We start from the raw sequence: 18,780 nt of genomic DNA, 5'->3' as shown, positions 1-18,780 counted from the left end.
ACACACATCTCACAGCTTGCATACACTGCCAGCTATTCAACCATGACAGCCACAACAGACAAACATAGTGAACCACACTCACTGACACACTTCCCTCTCTCTTGCACGACAAGTTGGCGCACAACCGTTGGGAGGGGCAGCTAACTGGAGAGGGAGAGGCATGCTTCTGTATCCTTATCCTGCTCAAGGAGACGGTGCTCGGCATAATTGGAGTGCTTGTGACTGTGGCCGTGGCCAGCGGTGGAGCTGAAACAATTGACTATGATACTATGCTGATAGCTAATCCACCATCTCACATCCCACTTCCCCCTCATCCCACAATTTCTTCCGAATTACAAGCTGTAAATGGTGTAAGCATGTACCTCTGGCTTTCCCCACCCTAAGGCCCCCTTACCACAACACTACCCTAGAACCTTTCTCATATCAGAGATCCAACCTGGCCAAGCATTGGTGCAAGAGGAAAAGAAAGAGGAGAGTAATGATGAAGACGAAGCACCGTCACTCGATTTCACATTCCCAGCTAGCAGCTCAGATACTGGCACTCCACGTGCTTTAGAGGATAGGTTAGAGGCAGGATCTGCATGAGGTGAATCACCGGTCATGAGTGGGCAGCAGCCAGGGCAAGACGAATGGGTAGTGGAGATGCCAACACCCCAGAGCATGAGATCGCATACGAGTTCTGCTCTATAGGACTCAGATGAGGGCTTCAATGGGGCGGCCTACAGAACAAAGCTGATGGTTATGCACAATGAAATGCTTGGTATGTTGGCTGGCCTGCCAGAAAGCCTGAATCCAATGTAAAGGAGTATGGAGGAGTCCAGCTCCAATCTTGCACTGGGCTTTGCACAGAGGTTGGAGCCCATCATGTCCAGGGTAGAAGAGGTGGGCAGATCCATTAGCATACATGTGGACCCAACCATCTGATGGCCAATGTTTCAGATTCCATTGCAGCACAAGCAGAAGCCACCCAACGTCTAAGTGCTGCAATGGAAGCGCAGACTGAAGTCATAAGTCATACAAGCTCAGACTGCTACCATCATGGTTAGGTTTACCAATGTTGAAAGGGGCTTGCAGGTTGTCACAGCTCCAGCAAGCTATCCTCCAGCAGTTTACTAGGATTGCTGAGGCACCACCCGGGAAAGTGGCAGTGGCTCCATGGAGAACGAACCAGCTGCCCTCTCTCAGGATGACAGCATGCATCCTCCCACCAGTGCCACTCTGCCAGTGACCTTGCCTGTCTGTGAGCCAGCCCAGACTGCGGCAGCCCTTCCTGAGGTGGTGCATTTGAACCAGGCCTACTAGGCCCAGAGCTGCTTGAAATCGTCCTCCAAGGCCATCTACAGTTTCCCCCACTGACAGTCAGTAGCATAGGAGCACTAATATAGGAAAAGGCACATTGAAGACAGACATTAAGGGAATGCATAAGGGTGATTAGCCCATCCTGAATTGCCCTTGAGAAGGTGGTGGTGAGCTGTGTTTTTTGAACCACTGCAGTCCGTGTGGTGAAGGTACTCTCACAGTGCAGTTTGGTAGGGAGTCCCATGATTTTGACCCAGCGACAATGATGGAACGACGATATATTTAGTATGGTGGTGTGACTTGAAGGGGAACTTGGATTTGGTGGTGTTCCCATGTGCCTGCCGCCTTTGTCCTTCTAGGTGGTAGACGTCACGGATTTGGATCTGCTGCAGATGAAGCCTTGGCAAGTTGCTGCAGTGAATCTTGTAGATGGTATACACTGCAGTTATGGTGCACCGGTAGTGCAGGGTAATAATGTTTAAGGTGGTGGATGGGTGCCAATCAAGCGAGTTGCTTCATCCTGGTGTTGAGCTTCTTGAGTGCCGTTGGAGCTGCACTTATAAAAGCAACTGGAGAGTATTCTACCACACTCCTGACTTGTGCCTTGTACATGGTAAGCAGGCTTTAGGGAATCAAGTAGTGAGTCACTCGTTGCAGAATACCCAGCCTCTGCCACTGCCCTGAGGAACTCCTGCAGCGATGTCCAACAACCACAAACATCTTTTGTGCTATATATGACTACAACCAGTGGAGTGCTTTCATCCTGATTCCTACTGACTTCAGAGATAGGAGAAATTATAATGTGGAATAAGGAAATGGCAGAGATGTTAAACAAATATTTGGCTGGAAATTGCCCTCTGCCTTGTTTGGGGTGTATAATTTGAATTAACTGGAGAAGTGCCATCAGGATAGATGGGGCAGAGAATGGAGCGAAACTCGGCACTTTTGTGTAATTAAATGAACGGGGCGGTGTTGGGGGCAGAAATGGCCTTCGCAGAGTGCTGTAGGGACGGCATCAATGACTGAGGACCCAAGTTCACCTGACTCTCATTCATTCATAATGAGGCCTTCTTAAAGGGCAGGTCTTTCAGGTAGGCACTGCTCATTCTCATCAGTTGCACCGTTGCATTTGTTGTGTGTTATGTGTTGTGTGTTGTGTGCAAAAATGGCAAGTCCGAGAGGCAGCATGAGGGCAACCAGATTCAGCGATGTCCAAATTGAGAAGCTGCTGAAAACTGTGGCGGGCAGCAGGTGCCTCCTATTTCCAGAGTCTGGCAGGCCCTCTTGGTAGGTCTTCCACAATGCTTGGGCAGAGGTGGCTGTAGAGGTGTCGGACACCTCACCATCATAGGCGGTCCCTCGAAATGAGGATGACTTGCTTCCACGCCAAAAAAAGGACGAGTTCACAGGTGTTTCAATGAAGGACCCGAACTACATCCTGAAGGGTGGAAGATGCCTGTGCATGCATTTTTTTAACGTGGGGTGGCCGTTGTACACCAGCCACCACACGGGCTTGACAGAGCTAGGTCTTGGTCCAGTGTCAAGGATTACCCAAGACAACTGGAGACCAGCTCTGCTGCACGGACCTAGTGCACACACATAGCACAGTGTGGGCTGGCCTGTGCTGCCCCTGAGCCCCTGGCCCCGAACTTGCACCTCCCCTGGGCCCCAATCACGTCCCTCCACAGTCTCTTGTCGCTCCTTCGCCCCGACCTCACTGCTCCTGCTGTATCTGCCCACGCTCCAATCACCGACCTGGACCTTGATGACGTCACTCTTCGCTGTCTTCGCCCTCCTGCACCAGTTCGCCGCTCCTTTTATGACCTCCACCTGCCGCTGATGTTTCCTCGCAGATCGGGGCCTCCACACATCAATAGTGGACCGAAGGCAACACAGTGCCAAAAGAGGTAAAACGACATCACTCAAGTGATGAAAGTGAGTACATCCTACCCCTACTACTGACCTTTGGCCTCTGAGCCTCACCTTCCCCAACTCTTACTTACCTATATCTGTTTTGTAGTCAGAAAGCCACCGTTTCACTGATGAGTCAACCATATGTCGTGTGTCATTACTCACAGTTGATGGCCCCTTTCATTTGTTGCTCAGAGTTGCAGCACATGAAAATGTACATGCATTAGTTCCACATGCCTAACTGAACTGCTGCTCACCAACCTTTATTTGCTTTGTAGGCCAAGATTGCACATAACTGTCGGGAGCAACAGAGAACGGGAGGTGGAGAGTGTCATGTATGTACTTTGGGTACACTAGCCACTAGATGGCGTCACTGTTGGAGACCATTGGGCTGCATGCACGTGTGTGCAGCCCAAGTATAAAAGGCCAGCCATTTTGTATATTAGGCACTTTGGGCCTTAATAAAGCAGAGCCAAGATCATACCTCTTGGAGTTAAACAGTACTCAGTCTAACAGTTATTGCATACACAACATTTGGCGACGAGGCAACAAGAACCTTTACATGCAAAAATGAGCACAATTGGATTGTTGGAGCGATTTATGGAAAGAGAAGATTGGGCAGACTTTGTGAGCCATTTGAGCCAGTTCTTCGTGGCCAACAAAATGGAGGAGGTCGGCGACACAGATCAGCGGCGGGCGGTGCTCCTGACGGTTTGTGGTCCAAAAATTTATGGCCTGATAAAGAATCTACTCCTGCCTGTGAGTCCAACAGAGAAGACATATGAAGAATTGTGTACATTGGTACAGGACCACCTTAAGCCTGACGAAAGCATCATCATCTCGAGATACAAATTTTACATGCATATTCGCTCAGAGGGCCAGTATGCGGTGGAATTCGTTGCCGACCTGAGACGTCTAGCGGGACTGTGTACGTTCGGGGCTGTGTTGACAGACATGCTGCAGGACTTCTTTGTAATCGGCATCAACCACGAGGTGATCCTGCATAAACTACTGGTGATGGAGACGTTGGACTTGAACAGGGCCAGCAAGATCGCTCAGACGATGGATAGAAGTCTATAGCAGATATCAGTGAAACTCGGCAAGTACTGTAAATACGATTGATTCGGCGTTCAGCAGAGCGGCACATGGCAGGGCCTACTCGACTGCGTAAGCGAAACCTGTGGCTGCCCAAAGTCCGCCAGCGGAAATGCATCCAATTTCTCCGTGTTGGCGTTGTGGGGGATATCACCGGCACCAGCAGTGCCGATTTAAGCAATATAGTTGCAAAGGCTGTCTGAGCGCAAGTGTCCGCAGATGAGCAAGCATGTTGCGACACACCATGTGGAGGATGATGGTCAGACTAGCATGGATCAGTGTACGCAATCCGAGATACCAGAGAAGGAAGCACTTGTTCCTAACTAAGAGCAAACCGATAATGATCAACGTGAAATTTAATGGGGTGCCGGTATCGATGGAACTGGACACGGGGGCGAGTCAATCGTTAATAAGCCAAGGGCATTCGACAAGCTGTGATATACTAAGGCAGTGAGGCCCAGGCTGAGTCCAGTCCATGCCAAGTTGTGCATGTACACCAAAGTACTCATAACGGTGATTGGCAGAGCCACAATTAAAGTGTCGTATGATGGTGCGGTTCACGAGTTACCACCATGGATTGTCCCAGGCAATGACCCAACGTTGTTCGGCAGGTACTGGTTTGAAAAAATCAGATGCGATTGGAACGACATCAAAGCGTTGTCATCAGAGAAAGATACATGTGCCCAAGTACTGAGCAAGTTCCCCTCGCTGTTAGAACCAGGCATCGGCAACTTCACGGGAGCCAAATTACAGATCCACGTGGATTCAGATGCAAGACCCGTCCATCATAAAGCTCGGGCAGTTCTGTATATGATGAAGGAAAAGGTCAAAATCGAACTGGACAGACTCCAACTTGAAGGGATAATATCACTGGTTGAATTTGATGAATAGGCCAGCCCCATTGTTCCTGTGCTGAAAAGTGATGGCACAGTCAGAATCTGTGGCGACTACAAGGCTACGATCAACAGGGTTTCGAAACAGGATCAGAACCCATTACCGAAGGCTGATGACTTGTTTGCAACACTAGCCGGGGGGATGTCATTCACCAACCTGGACTTGACGTCGGCCTATATGACACAGGAGCTGGTCGAGATGTTGAAGAGACTTACGTGCATTAACAAGGACTGTTTACTTATCACAGACGCCCTTTGGAATTCGCTTGGCTGCAGCAATATTTCAGAGGAACATGGAGAGTCTACTGAAGTCCGTTCCCAGAACCGTCGTGTTCCAAGATGATATCCTGATCACAGGTCGTGACTCCGAAGAACATGTGAACAACCTGGAAGAGGTTCTACATCGTCTGGACAAAGTGGAACTCAGACTGAAACGTTCGAAGTGCGTCTTCATGGCACCAGAGGTCAAATTCCTGGGGAGGAAAATTGCTGCTGACGGCATCAGGCCCACAGACGTGAAAACCAAGGCCATCAAGAATGCACCCAAGCCACAGAATGTGATGGAACTGCATTCGTTCCTGGGACTACTCAACTACTTCACTAACTTCCTACCTAAATTGAACACCTTATTAGAACCACTGCACATGCTGCTAAGAAAAGGCGACAACTGGATGTGGGATGCATCTCAAGATAGAGCTTTTGAGAAAGCCACTAATCTGCTTTGCTCTAACAAGCTTCTGGTACATTATGACCCATGTAAACGTTTAGTATTGGCCTGTGATGCTTTGTCATATGGAATTGGTTGCATACTCCAACAAGCTAATGAGTCGGGTAAACTTCAACCAGTCGCGTATGCTTCAAAAAGTTTGTCTAAAGTGGAAAGAGCCCACAGCATGGTCGAGAAAGAAGCACTAGCCTGTGTGTATGGAGTTAAAAAGATGCATCAGTACCTGTTTGGTCTTCGGTTTGAACTGGAGACAGATCACAAGCTGCTCATCTCACTGTTCTCTGAAAACAAAGGTATCAATACCAATGCTTCATCCCGCATCCAGAGGTAGGCGCTGATATTATCCGCTTATGATTATGTCATTCCCCATAGACTTGGAGCCAATGCTTTGAGCTGTCTGCCGTTGCCCATACCGGAGGTGGAAACGCCACAACCGGCGGACCTATTCTTAGTTATGGATGCTTTTGAGAGTGAAGGAACCCCTGTCATGGCTCAACAATTCAAGACCTGGACCAGCCAGGGCCCCATTTTTTACGGTGGTGAAGAGTTGCATCCTCAAAGGTGATTGGTCTGCCATACCCAAGCAAATGTGTGAGGAGACCAAACCTTACATTTGTCGCAAAGACGTACTGTCGATTCAGTCAGATTGCATACTGTGGGGCAATCGTGTTGTTATGCCCAAGAAAGGGAGAGAGAAATTTGTACATGAGCTACATAGCACACATCCCAGCATTGTAATGATGAAAGCCATCGCCAGGTCTCATGTATGGTGGCCGGGAATTGACTCTGAGCTGGAATCATGTGTGCATCAGTGCAACACTTGCATGCAGTTCAGCAAAGCACCAGTGGAATCGTCGCTGAGGAAGATGATTTTAGTTGAGGTGGATGCATATTCGAAGTGGATAGAGTGTATAATCTTGTCATCCAGCACATCCACAGCTACCATTGAAAATCTCAAGGTCATGTTCGTGACACATGGTCTGCCTGACATCGTTGTTAGCGACAACGGATCGAGCTTCACCAGTCAGGAGTTTCAAGAGTTCATGAAACTCAATGGTATCAAACATGTAAGGTCAGCACCGTTCAAACCTGCATCAAATGGGCAAGAGGAACGTGCTGTCCAAATCATAACGCAGAGTATGAAGTGAGTAACGCAAGGGTCACTGCAGACCCGCCTGTCATGCATACTGCTGAGTTACAGGACAAGACCACACATGCTTACTGGGGTCTCGCCTGCTGAACTAATGACGAAGAGAGGTCTTAAGACCAAGCTATCGCTTGTATATCCTGACTTAAAAAATTATGTTGAATATAGAAGACAAAGTCAGTAAGGGTATCACAATCACGCAGCTGTGGCACGCAATATTTTTGTAAATGATCCTGTATATGTTCTGTATTATGGTCAGGGTCACAAGTGGATCGCTGGTACTGTCATGGCCAAGGAGGGCAACAGAATATTTATTGTCAAGCTCAAAAATGGGCAAACATGCAGGAAACATATGAATCAGACAAAGCTGCGGCACACAGACGAACCGGAACAGTCGGAGGAAGAGATAATCTACGACCAACCAACCTACCCCCAGTCATCAGAGGACTCAGTGATCATCAGTGAATCAGGACTTTCAATCACTGACACGTTCAATGAAAATGGACTTTCAATCCCTGACATGGCCATTGCCACTTCCACCAGGTCAGCCACCCAGCCACCAGTCACAACAGACTCTGAACACTCACCCAAGGCTGGAGTTGAACTGAGACGGTCAACCCGGGAGCGTAAAACACCAGACCGTCTCAATTTGTAAAAGACTGTGTTAAAATCTCAGAGGGGATATTGTCATGTATGTACTTTTGGGATCACTAGCCACTAGATGGCGTCACTTTTAGAGGCCATTGGGCTGCACGCACATGTGCGCAGCCCAAGTATGAAAGGCCAGCCATTTTGTATATTAGTCATTTTGGCTCTTAATAAAGCAGAGCCAAATCATACCTCTTGGAGTTAAACAGTACTCAGTCTAGCAGTTACTGCATAGACAACAGAGAGGCACAACTGCGGCAGCTCAGCGATGTGGAGGAAAGCATTCTGTGGCTAATGGGGCCACAGGTTGCCTGCCGAGTGGTCGTTGGCACCGTCGATCCTGCTGGGGGCAGTGAAAGTGAAAGCCTTCCTTTGATGCCATCTGGGCGGCATTCGACAAACGCCTATCAGTAACGTGGTCAGCAATGTGTGCACCTTGGTTGCTGCATGGTGGACCCACCTCCCCCATCTTTATGCCACTTTTGTGCCAATTATGTTTGCAGATGATGCCCCGGAGGCGGTGCAACCTATGCCAGAGCACCCAGAGCCAAGTGAGGCGAGCAAGCAAATGTGGGAGGAGGAGGATGCCGAGGAAGAGACAGATCCAAGCACCAGGTCTCTGCTTCTCAACCTCGCACACACCAGCTCAGATACTGGGAGTATGCATTCTAAGCAGCTTAGCTGAGGAAAGGGGTCTGCACTGGGTGATGCACCGGGGCCTAGCGGGCTGCAGCATGTTCAAGGTCTAAGGGAATCTTGGTAGCCCGTTTCCCGGAGGGCGAGTTCTGCTGAACAGGACACAGATGAGTACCTCGATGTGGAGGCCTTCGCACAAAGGGTGCTGGCCATGCACTCGGACATGCTAGGGACAATGGCAAGGGTGCATGAGAGCCTGTCACAAGTGCAGCATGGAGGAGTTCGCCTCCCGCATTGCAGACAGCTCTGTGCACAGCATGGAGCCCATCATTACCAGTATGCATACGATAGTGGACTCCCAGAGAGACCGTGCGGATCCAGTCTTCATGATGTGTGTCATGTGCGATGTGACAGCTGCCATTACAGGACATTCAGAACATAAGAAATAAGAGCAGGAGTAGGCCATACGGCCCCTCGAGCCTGCTCCGCCATTTAATACGATCAGGTCCACCCTGCCTGCTCCCCATAACCCCTTATTCCCTTATCGTTTAAGAAACTGTCTATCTCTGTCTTAAATTTATTTAATGTCCCAGCTTCCACAGCTCTCTGAGGCAGCGAATTCCACAGATTTACAACCCTCAGAGAGAAGAAATTCCTCCTCATCTCAGTTTTAAATGGGCGGCCCCTCATTCTAAGATTATGCCCCCTAGTTCTAATGTCCCCTATCATTGGAAACATCCTCTCTTGCATCCATCTAGTCAAGTGCTCTCATAATCTTATACGTTTTGCTAAGATCACCTCTCATTCTTCTGAATTCCAATGAGTAGAGGCCCAACGTCTCAGTGCTGCAATGGCGAGGATGGCTGGTGTCTAGGAAGCTCAGAATGCTCTCACACAGTCTCAGCAAGATGCCACGGAGCGTCTTACTGCTGTCATCCACTCAGTGGCTGTTGGCATCGAGCCTGTGACTGCTCTCATGCCGTCTCAGTTGGATGCCACACGAGTTCTGATGCTGCCATTGCCACTGGGTCCACCACAGTTCACGGGGGATCTCACGGTGTCGCAGCAGCTCACCCAATTGTGCTGCAGCAGATTGGTGGGGATGCTGAGGTTCTGCCCAGGGAGCTGGTGGTGCCGGGTCATTGGAGCAGGAATCTGCTGTGCTCTCTCAGGATGACAGCATTCCTGATTCCAGCCGTGCCACTCCGTCATTGCAACCAGCCATAGCTTGCACCCAGCCAATCCAGATTGCTGGCGGCGAGGCTCAGGCGGTCCAGTCTGCAGCCGGCCCTTCCAGAGTCAGAGCTGGTCGAGGGCGACCTACAAGGCCATCTGTAACATCTGCAGGTGAAAGAGAGCAGCCTTCCCACAGCCATGCTGCAGCCACAGGGAAGACACTGCAGCTTTGTTCTAGAGTAGATCAGCGTAAAAGGGGCTATAAGGAAAGGCACAAATGTGAAGGAAAACATTTATGTTGTTGATGCATGTTGTTATTCTATAAATGTTGATTGGAAACTTTATTAGCTGTTGCTGTATCTCATTTCAGTGTGCGGAAGGATGTGTGGAAGAGCTCATTGGTGTGGGCATGAGGATGTTCAGAGGAAGCTGGAAGTGGTGACCAACTTAATGGAAACAAGCAGCAATAAAACGGTCCAGGACATCCCTTGCAGAATCAGGATGGCGAGGCCGCCTCCTGCGTGGCGCGGTACCTCCTCCGGCTCCTCCTCTTCTTCCTCCTGCACCTCCTCCTGCTCTGCTTCCTGCGCCTCCTCCTCCTCCTGCTCCTCCTCCTCCTGCACCTCCTCCTCCTCACATGCTACAGTGACGTCATCGGAAATGGCTGTGCCCTCATGATTGTCAGGTTCTGAATCATGTAGCAGATGACGACGAATAGGGACACCTGGTCAGGCGAGTACTGTCGCGCTCCTCCTGAGCGATGAAGGCAGCGGAACCGTCGTTTCATGATTCCAATGGTCTGCTCAATGATGCTCCGAGTCATGGCATGGCTCTCATTGTACGAGTGCTGGGCAGGAGTCGAGGGGTTGCCGAGGGGAGTCATGAGCCAGGTGGATAGCAGATAGCCCTTGTCTCCGAGCAGCCAGCTGCAGCCTTCATTTGTGGACTGAAACAGACCTGGCACACCAGTCTGCCGCAGGATGAAGGCATCGTAGCTGCTGCCAGGATAGCGGGCATTAACAGCCATGATTTGCCATTTGTGCTCGCACACTAACTGCACATTGAGAGAGTGGTATCCCTTCTGTTTTTGGAAGATCTCCGGATTGTTCAGCGGCGCCCTCAATGAGATGTGGGTGCCGTCTATGGCGCTGTTAACCCTAGGGAACCCCCCTACCATGAAGAAGCCAGTTTACCACTCCAACTGCTTCTCTCTGATCATTGGAAATGAGATGTAGTCCCTCCTCCTCTTGTACAGAGCGTCTGTGACCCAACGGATGGAGCAATGCGCAGCAAACTGGGATATGTTGGAGATGTCTGCTATGGCTCCTTGGAAAGATCCACTGGCGTAGAAATTCAGTGTGATGGTGACCTCGGATGCCATTGATAGAGCCGTCCTCACCCTTGTTTGAGGCTCCAGGTCTGGCTGCAGGAGATGGCACAGCTCCGTCATCATGCCTTTCCTGAATCATAGTCTCCGCCAACACTGGTCATCACAGTGGACTGTTGTCGGAAGTCCCATTGCAGCATAGGGCCTTCTGCTACCACATCTGTGTCTGCGTCTTGCTCAGCCACCTTCCTCATCCTCTTCTGCCTCCTGGTCATGCTGATCCTTACCCCCTGCATCTTGTTGCTGCTGCTGTTACCTTCTCCTCTCCATGTCCCTCTTCCTCTGCCTCTGCATCTGTATTTACTGGCGCTGCTTTTTTCTGCGAACCATTCTGCTGAACACAATATGGAGGAGGCGGTCCACTGCCAGGACTGTGCCCATTACTCGCAGGCAGTGGGCTACTCTGCTAATGCTATCAATTGGAGCAAGGTTAAGTATTGCAGGCTTCGCAAACTGAGACCCAGTAATCACTGAAGGCAGAATCAGATGCAATAAGTAGAAGGCCTCATCCCAGAAGTAAATTTCGGCCAACTACAACGGTGGCAGCCACTTGTCGCTGGCACCAACAAGTGGTCGGTAGATGATTCCGGGGCAATGTCTCTTCTGGGGCGATGACCAGGCGATCCATATGGTACATAAGAAGGTAAGAACATAAGAAATAGGAGCAGGAATAGGCCATATGGCCCCTCGAGTCTGCTCCGCCATTTAATAAGATCATGGCTGATCTGATCATGCACTCAGCTCCACTTCCCTGCCCGCTCCCCATAATCCCTTATCCCTTTATCGTTTACGAAACTGTCTATTTCTGTCTTAAATTTATTCAATGTCCCAGCTTCCACAGCTCTCTGAGGCAGTGAATTCCACAGATTTATAACCCTCTGAAAGAAGAAATTTCTCTTCATCAGTTTTAGATGGGCGGCCCCTTATTCTAAGATCATGCCCTCTAGTTCGAGCCTCCCCCATCAGCAAAAACATCCTCTCTGCATCCACCTTGTCAAGCCCCCTCATAATCTTATACATTTCGATAAGATCACCTCTCATTCTTCTAAATTTCAATGAGTAGAGGCCCAACCTACTCAACCTTTCCTCATATATCAACCCCCTTATCTCCGGAATCAACCTAGAGAACCTTCTCTGAATTTCCTCCAAAGCAAGTGTATCCTTTCATAAATATGGAAATCAAAACTGCATGCAGTATTCCAGGTGTGACCTCACCAATTCCCTGTATAGCTGTAGCAAGACTTCCATTGACCTTCCTGATCACTTGCTGTACCTGCATACTAACCTTTTGTGTTTCAAGCACAAGTACCCCCAAGTCCCGCTATACTGCAGCACTTTGCAATTTTTCTCCATTTCAATAATAACTTGCTCTTTGATTTTTTTCTGCCAAATTGCATGATCTCACATGGTGATGACGTCTTTATCGGCATGCACAGACGAGCGGGGTTGATGAGTGGGATGGTAATCTTTCGTGCCTGCAGAAATTAGAAGGGCAATGTCTCAATCGTTGTTGAGGCCGTCCCGACCGGATGAAAAGGCCTGACTGCCCCGTTCCTGCCTCTTCGATGTGGTAACAGCCCTTAAAAAAGGGGGCAATTTTAGTCTCATTGTGTCTGTCTCACAGTAGAAGACACAAATTGGGCTCGAAAGTGTGTAGCACCCTATTTGGGGCGATACCTTTTGTGGAAGTGTAAAAGTATTGGCGCTACCGAATTCCAACGGACATGAACTACTGGTTTAGTACTCCAGAACGGAAGTGGAGCAGTAAATCCAGCGCTGCCACTTCCCTTGGAGCGCTAAACAAGGCAAGAAGGGCATTAGCGGAAAACAACTGCACAATGTCCCATTGCCAGAATCACAGGCTCCAATCCTCCCTTAAAGGGAAGGGCCGTTGCTGAGGGCATTGCAAGGTAATAAGAACATAAGAAATAGGAGCCGGAGTAGGCCATAAGGCCCCTCAAGCCTGCTCCGTCATTCAATAAGATCATGGCTGATCTGATCATGGGCTCAGCTCCACTTCCCCGTCCGCTCCCCATAACCCATTATCCCCTTATCGTTTAAGAAACTGTCTATTTCTGTCTTAAATTTATTTAATGTCCCAGCTTCTGCAGCTCTCTGAGGCAGCGAATTCCACAGATTCACAACCCTCTGAGAGAAGAAATTTCTGCTCATCTCAGTTTTAAATGGACGGCCCCTTATCCTAAGATCATGCCCTCGAGTTCTCGTCTCCCCCACCAGTGGAAACACCCTCTCTGGATCCACCCTGACAAGCCCCCTCATAATCTTATACATTTCTATAAGATCATCTCTCATTCTTCTGAATTCCAATGAGTAGAGGCCCAACCTACTCAACCTTTTTTCATAAGTCAACCCCCTCATCCCCAGGATCAACCTAGTGAACCTTCTCTGAACTGCCTCCACAGCAAGTACATCCTTTCGTAAATATAGAAAGCAAAACTGCACGCAGTGTTCCAGGTATGGCCTCACCAATACCCTGTACAGCTGTAACAAGATTTCCCCGCTTTTATACTCCATCCCCTTTGCAATAAAGGCCAAGATTCCATTGGCCTTCCTGATCACTTGCTCTACCTGCATACTATCCTTTTGTGTTTCATGCACAAGTACCCCCAGGTCCCGCTGTACTGCAGCACTTTGCAATCTTTCTCCATTTAAATAATAACTTGCTCTTTGATTTTTCTGCCAAAGTGCATGACCTCACATTTTCCAACATTATACTCCATCTGCCAAATTCTTGCCCACTCACTTAGCCTGTCTATGTCCTCCTGCAGCCTCTTTACGTCCTCCTCACACATTACTCTTCCTCCCATCTGTGTATCGTCAGCAAACTTGGCTACGTTACACTCAGTCCCCTCTTCCAAGACATTAATATAGATTGTAAATAGTTGGGGTCCCAGTACTGAAACCTGCGGCACCCCACTCGTTACTGATTGTGAACCAGAGAATGAACCATTTATCCCGACTCTCTGTTTTCTGTTTGACAGCCAATCTTCTATCCATGCTAATATATTACCCCCAACCCCGTGAACTTTTATCTTGTGCAGTAACTTTTTGTGTGGCACCTTGTCAAATGCCTTCTGAAAGTCCAAATACACCACATCCACTGGTTCCCCTTTATCCACCCTGTTCGTTACATCCTCAAAGAATTCCAGCAAATTTGTCAAACATGACTTCCCCTTCATAAATCCATGCTGACTTTGCCTGACCAAATTTTGCTTTTCCAAATGTCCTGTTACTGCTTCCTTAATAATGGACTCCAACATTTTCCCAACCACAGCTGTTAGGCTAATGATTCAACTGGTAGGAGATGGCATCAACGATCTGCGATGATCAGCCCTAAGCACTCTAAGAGAGTGCAGGGCTGAACAATTGCCGTATTGGAAACAGTCAAAAACAATCAAAGAGGGGTGAAATTTTTTTTTTCTGTACCTGACCACCAATGCCTTTAATTACCGCTCCCCAAGTGGCCAGCTGACTTCACAACACCTCCTCCAGCTGCCCTTGTTGACACCTTGTGATGCTGCAGGGGGCCGAAGCAATATTCGGATCTGGGGCGGTCACGGGGTGCTGCGCACCAGATGACATCACAATCTCCGGGCGCAGGAGATAGTGGCATTAAGGTTTACCGCCAGCGCTAACCTGTAAGGGAAGTTCACAGGTATTGGTACTTTCACTGCGCCCGGTCAGAAAGCCATTAGCACCCTGTTATTGCCCCCCCGGAGGCGCTAACGGGAGGTGGAAAGGAGGACAATATCTCCCCCAAAGATCATCTCGGAATGTGCAGGAAAGGGTCTAATGAGAGTAAGGAACTTAAAGTAATTAATACTACTGAAGAATAAGTACTGGAGAAATTAATGGGACTAAAAGCTGACAAATCACCTGGACCTGAAGGCTTACATCCTCGGCTTTTAAAAGATGTGGCTGCAGAGATAGATTTGGCTTCCAGAATTTCTAAAATTCTATGGTCCCTATGGATTTCAAGGTGGCTATTCAAGAAAGGAGAGAGAGAGAAAACAAGGACCTTTGGACCAGTTAGCCTGACATTTGTAGTAGGGAAAATGCGATAATCTATTATTATGGACGTGGTAACGGCAAGTGGAAAATAATAATATGATTAGGCAGAGACAACACAGTGTTATTAAAGAAAAATTGTGTTTGACAAATTTATTAAGAGTGTTTTGAGAGTGTGACTATCAGGGTTGATAAGGGAGAATCAGTGGATGTAGTATTTCTGGATTTTTAGAAAGCATTCAATAAGGTGCCACACAATAGGTTGTTACGCATGATTAGGGCTCATGGGATTGAGCGTAATATATTAGCATGGATTGAGGATTGGTTATCGGACAGAAACCAAGGAGTAAACGGGTCATTTTCAGGACGGCAGGGTGAAACTAGTAGAGCGCCACAAAGGATCAATATTTGGGCCTCAGCTATTTACAATCTATATCAATGATTTAGATGAAGGGACCAAGTGTAATATATCCATGCTTGCTGATGAAACAAAGCTAGGTGGGAACGTAAGCTGTGAGGAGGACGTAGGCAGAGGCTACAAAGGGTTATAGACTGGTTAAGTGAGTGGGCAAGAAGGTGGCAGATGGAGTATAATGTGGGCAAGTGTGAAATTATCCACTTTGGTAGGAAGAATAGAAATGCAGAATATATTTTAAAAGGTGAGAGACTAGTAAATGTTGGGATTCAGAGGGATTTAGTGTCCTTGTACACAAATCACAGAAAATTAACTTGCTGGTGCAACAAGTAATTAGGAAAACAAATGCGATGTTAGTCTTTAGTGCAAGGGGGTTAGAGTAAGGAACTCTTGTTGCACTTATACAGGGTTTTGGTGAGACCAAACTTGGAGTAGACTGTACAGTTTTTGTATCCTTCCCTAAGGAAGGATACATTTGTGTGTTATGTGCATTGAAGGTTCACTAGATTGATTCCTGGGATGAGAGTGCTTTCCTGTGAGGAGTAGAATGGGCCTATACTCTCTGGAGTTTAGAAAAATGAGAGGTGATGTCATCGAAATGTATAAAATTCTAAGAGGGCTTGACAGGGTAGATGCAGAGAGGCTATTTCCCCTGGCTGGAGGGTCTAGAACTAGGAGGGTCATCGTCACAGGATAAGGGGTGGCCATTTAGGAATGAGATGAGGAGAAATTCCTTCAGTCAGAGGGTTATGAATCTTTCGAATTCTCTTTCCCAGAGGGCTGTGCATGCTCAGTTATTGAGTATATTCAAGACTGAGATCGATAGATTTTAGGATATTAAGGTACTCAAGGGATATGGGGTTAGGATGGGAAAGTGGAGTTGCTGTAAAAGTTCAACCATGATCTTATTGAATGGTGAAGCAGGCTCGAGGGGCCGTATCACCCGCTCCTGCTCCTATTTCTTATGTTCTAAGAGAGGTGAGGAGAGAGGTGAAGAGACATCTCTTTTTATAGATTGTTGATGGATCATGGAATTGTTTGCCATAGGGCGCAGTTGAGGTATAGAAAATTGGATTATAATTTGAAGCAGAAAAAGGTGCAGAGATTTGGGGAGAGAGCAGGGCTATAAGGTTCGTTTTAGACTGCACTAGCATAGAGCTGGCACACTCATGATGGGCTGAATGGCATCCTTCTGTTTCATAAACATCTATGGTTCTATGGCCTAGAAATTGGACATTGACATTGAGTGAAGGCATCCAACATGAAATTCCCGTCCAGGAGCAGCATTGCAGCTTCTTACAGCCTCTGGGAGCAAGGCTGTGGAGTTCGCAAGGAATTGTGGCCAATTAAAATGGCTATGAATTAAAGGGGCAATACATTCAGAAAAATTAAAATTAAAATGCAATTTTCAGCCCTTATTGCCTTTCAACAAAAAATTACCATTAAAAAGAAATTCAAAATGGAAGTTTTCAGCACTTAAAGCTGAATTCCCTTTCAAACCTCAAAAAATGGGAAAAGTGCTTCAGCACTAACACAAATGGTTCAACAAGCCAGGGAAGGGTCTGCAAGGGTCTCACGTGCAACACTCCAGCTTTGTGCAGGAGGTCAACACTGCAAGAGAAGTCCTCTACCTACAGTGAGCAGGAGGCCTCCAAAAAGAAGGATGTGGGACCACATCACCGAGGCCGTCACTACCAGCAGTGTCGCCCTACCATCTGGCTCCAGTGCCCAAAGAAGCTTCATGACCTCAGACCACAGGTCAAAGTCAGTGAATGCATCTTCAAAAGCCATCTGCTACCAACTGCATCATTAGCCTCACACATTGCTCAGTGCATGACTCCCTCGCCCCCAATCACTTACCTACAAATAATCTGCGCTAATCAGGAGTCAAATCTCAGGGGCATGGCGGAGCTCTTGACCAGTGGCGTGGCTGAAAAGTTACAAGAGTATCCTCATATGTAATCCTCCTTCTGGTATGCACCTCTTGCTTTCCCACCCTCCTCTCACCAAAAATTCACCCTTGTGCATTCCTCATTTCACACACCCAAGAAATGCAGCCTGCCCAGCAAGTAGTTGGCCAAGAAAAGGGAGAAGAGAGTGAATAAGATGAAGAAACACCGTCATTCGATTTGACACTCCCAGCCACCACTTCCTCAAGGTCGAGCATCAAGGCCATTTGCAGTGTCCCCCACTGAAAGTCAGCAGCCTTTCACCAGTCACGCTACAGCCACTGGGGTACCACTGCGAGGATAGACAAAGGCACACACAAGACACTTACTAAGAGAATGCATAAGGGTGATGAGTTGATTTCTTGATGTCATATTGAATGGATAGATGTATAACATTAGATTGGAAAGTTTTCTTTGTGGTGGCTTTCATTTCAGCATTATGGCCAAGAGGACAATGTAGTGGTCTGTAACAGAGGGAAGGTAAGGTGTGGGACAAATGTTTAAAGGGGGAATTGGGGTTGTAGTCACTGGCACCGCAGGAGGATGATTCCATCCCTGATATTCTGGCCAGAAAGGGGCTGTCTGGGTTGAATCCTTCCTTCTGCTTCCTCCTCTTCTGCTGACTCCTCTGTGACTTTTTCCTCTTCTGTCTCTTCCTATTCTGTGTCTTCCTCTTCCCTCTGCTAGTGGATGCTGTAAATCTGAAATGACAGCATACAATGGTGGAATACTGTGCAGATCAGGCAGCATCTTGACCGGAGATGTGAAATCTGTTTCTCTCTCCATGGAGATTACCTGACCGGCTGAGTATTTACAGCATTTTCTGTCTTCTCAGCAGCCTTCCTTTACCACCCGAGGCCTTGCAAGTGTCCAGCAGCACATCCTTTATACTTAAAAATTGTTTAACATCTATTGTAGCAAGCCACTACTTCAATAAAATCAAAAACACCCAGTCCAAAAGTTTAAATGCATAACTGAAAGACATGTGTGTCCCTTTAAGAGGTGCTGACAGCGCTTCTGTCAATCTGCTTGCATGCTGGGTTTACTTGGCATGCTTAGGACCCAGTGCTGAACTCAGCGCTGGGGTCAAAGTTCGACGTGGTGATGTTAAGTCAGCGTGCACGTAACCACTTCTCTTTTTTTTTGCAGGCGGAGCTAACGAGACTTTGAAAATGAAAGATGCCGCGGGACCCTCCACCACCTGGCAGAAGAGTGGCCGTCGCCTCTTTCTTGACATTATGCCGTGTTAGGTCATTTCTCCTCCATTATGCCTGGTCCAGTTAAGCTTCTGGTTAATGGTAATCCTAAGATGTTTCTGGTGGGGGAATTGACAATGCTTGTGGCATTGAGGGTCAGTAGGAGATACGTTAGGCTTTTGGAGATGATGACTACCTGGCACTTACATGGCATGAATATCATGTGCCACTCTTAAGCTCAAGCCTGGATGTTGTTCAAGTCCTGTTGTCGG

General features: G+C 48.0%; 1 long non-coding RNA gene across 1 annotated transcript in view; it reads left to right on the top strand.

Annotated features, from left to right (window-relative positions):
- The window catches only part of LOC139259908 (uncharacterized), a 31,542-nt gene extending 13,002 nt beyond the window's left edge, over positions 1 to 18,540 (top strand). Inside the window, exon 3 of the long non-coding RNA XR_011592679.1 lies at positions 18,462 to 18,540. This is a non-coding gene — a long non-coding RNA (uncharacterized lncRNA). The remainder of the gene's footprint in view (positions 1 to 18,461) is intronic.
- Positions 18,541 to 18,780: the final 240 nt, after the last annotated feature.

Source organism: Pristiophorus japonicus, chromosome 1 (assembly GCF_044704955.1).
Source record: "Pristiophorus japonicus isolate sPriJap1 chromosome 1, sPriJap1.hap1, whole genome shotgun sequence".
In the NCBI taxonomy this organism is placed as follows: domain Eukaryota; kingdom Metazoa; phylum Chordata; class Chondrichthyes; family Pristiophoridae; genus Pristiophorus; species Pristiophorus japonicus.
The sequence above is the reverse complement of the archived record's forward strand: the minus strand, read 5'-3'. Positions and strand labels throughout refer to the sequence as shown.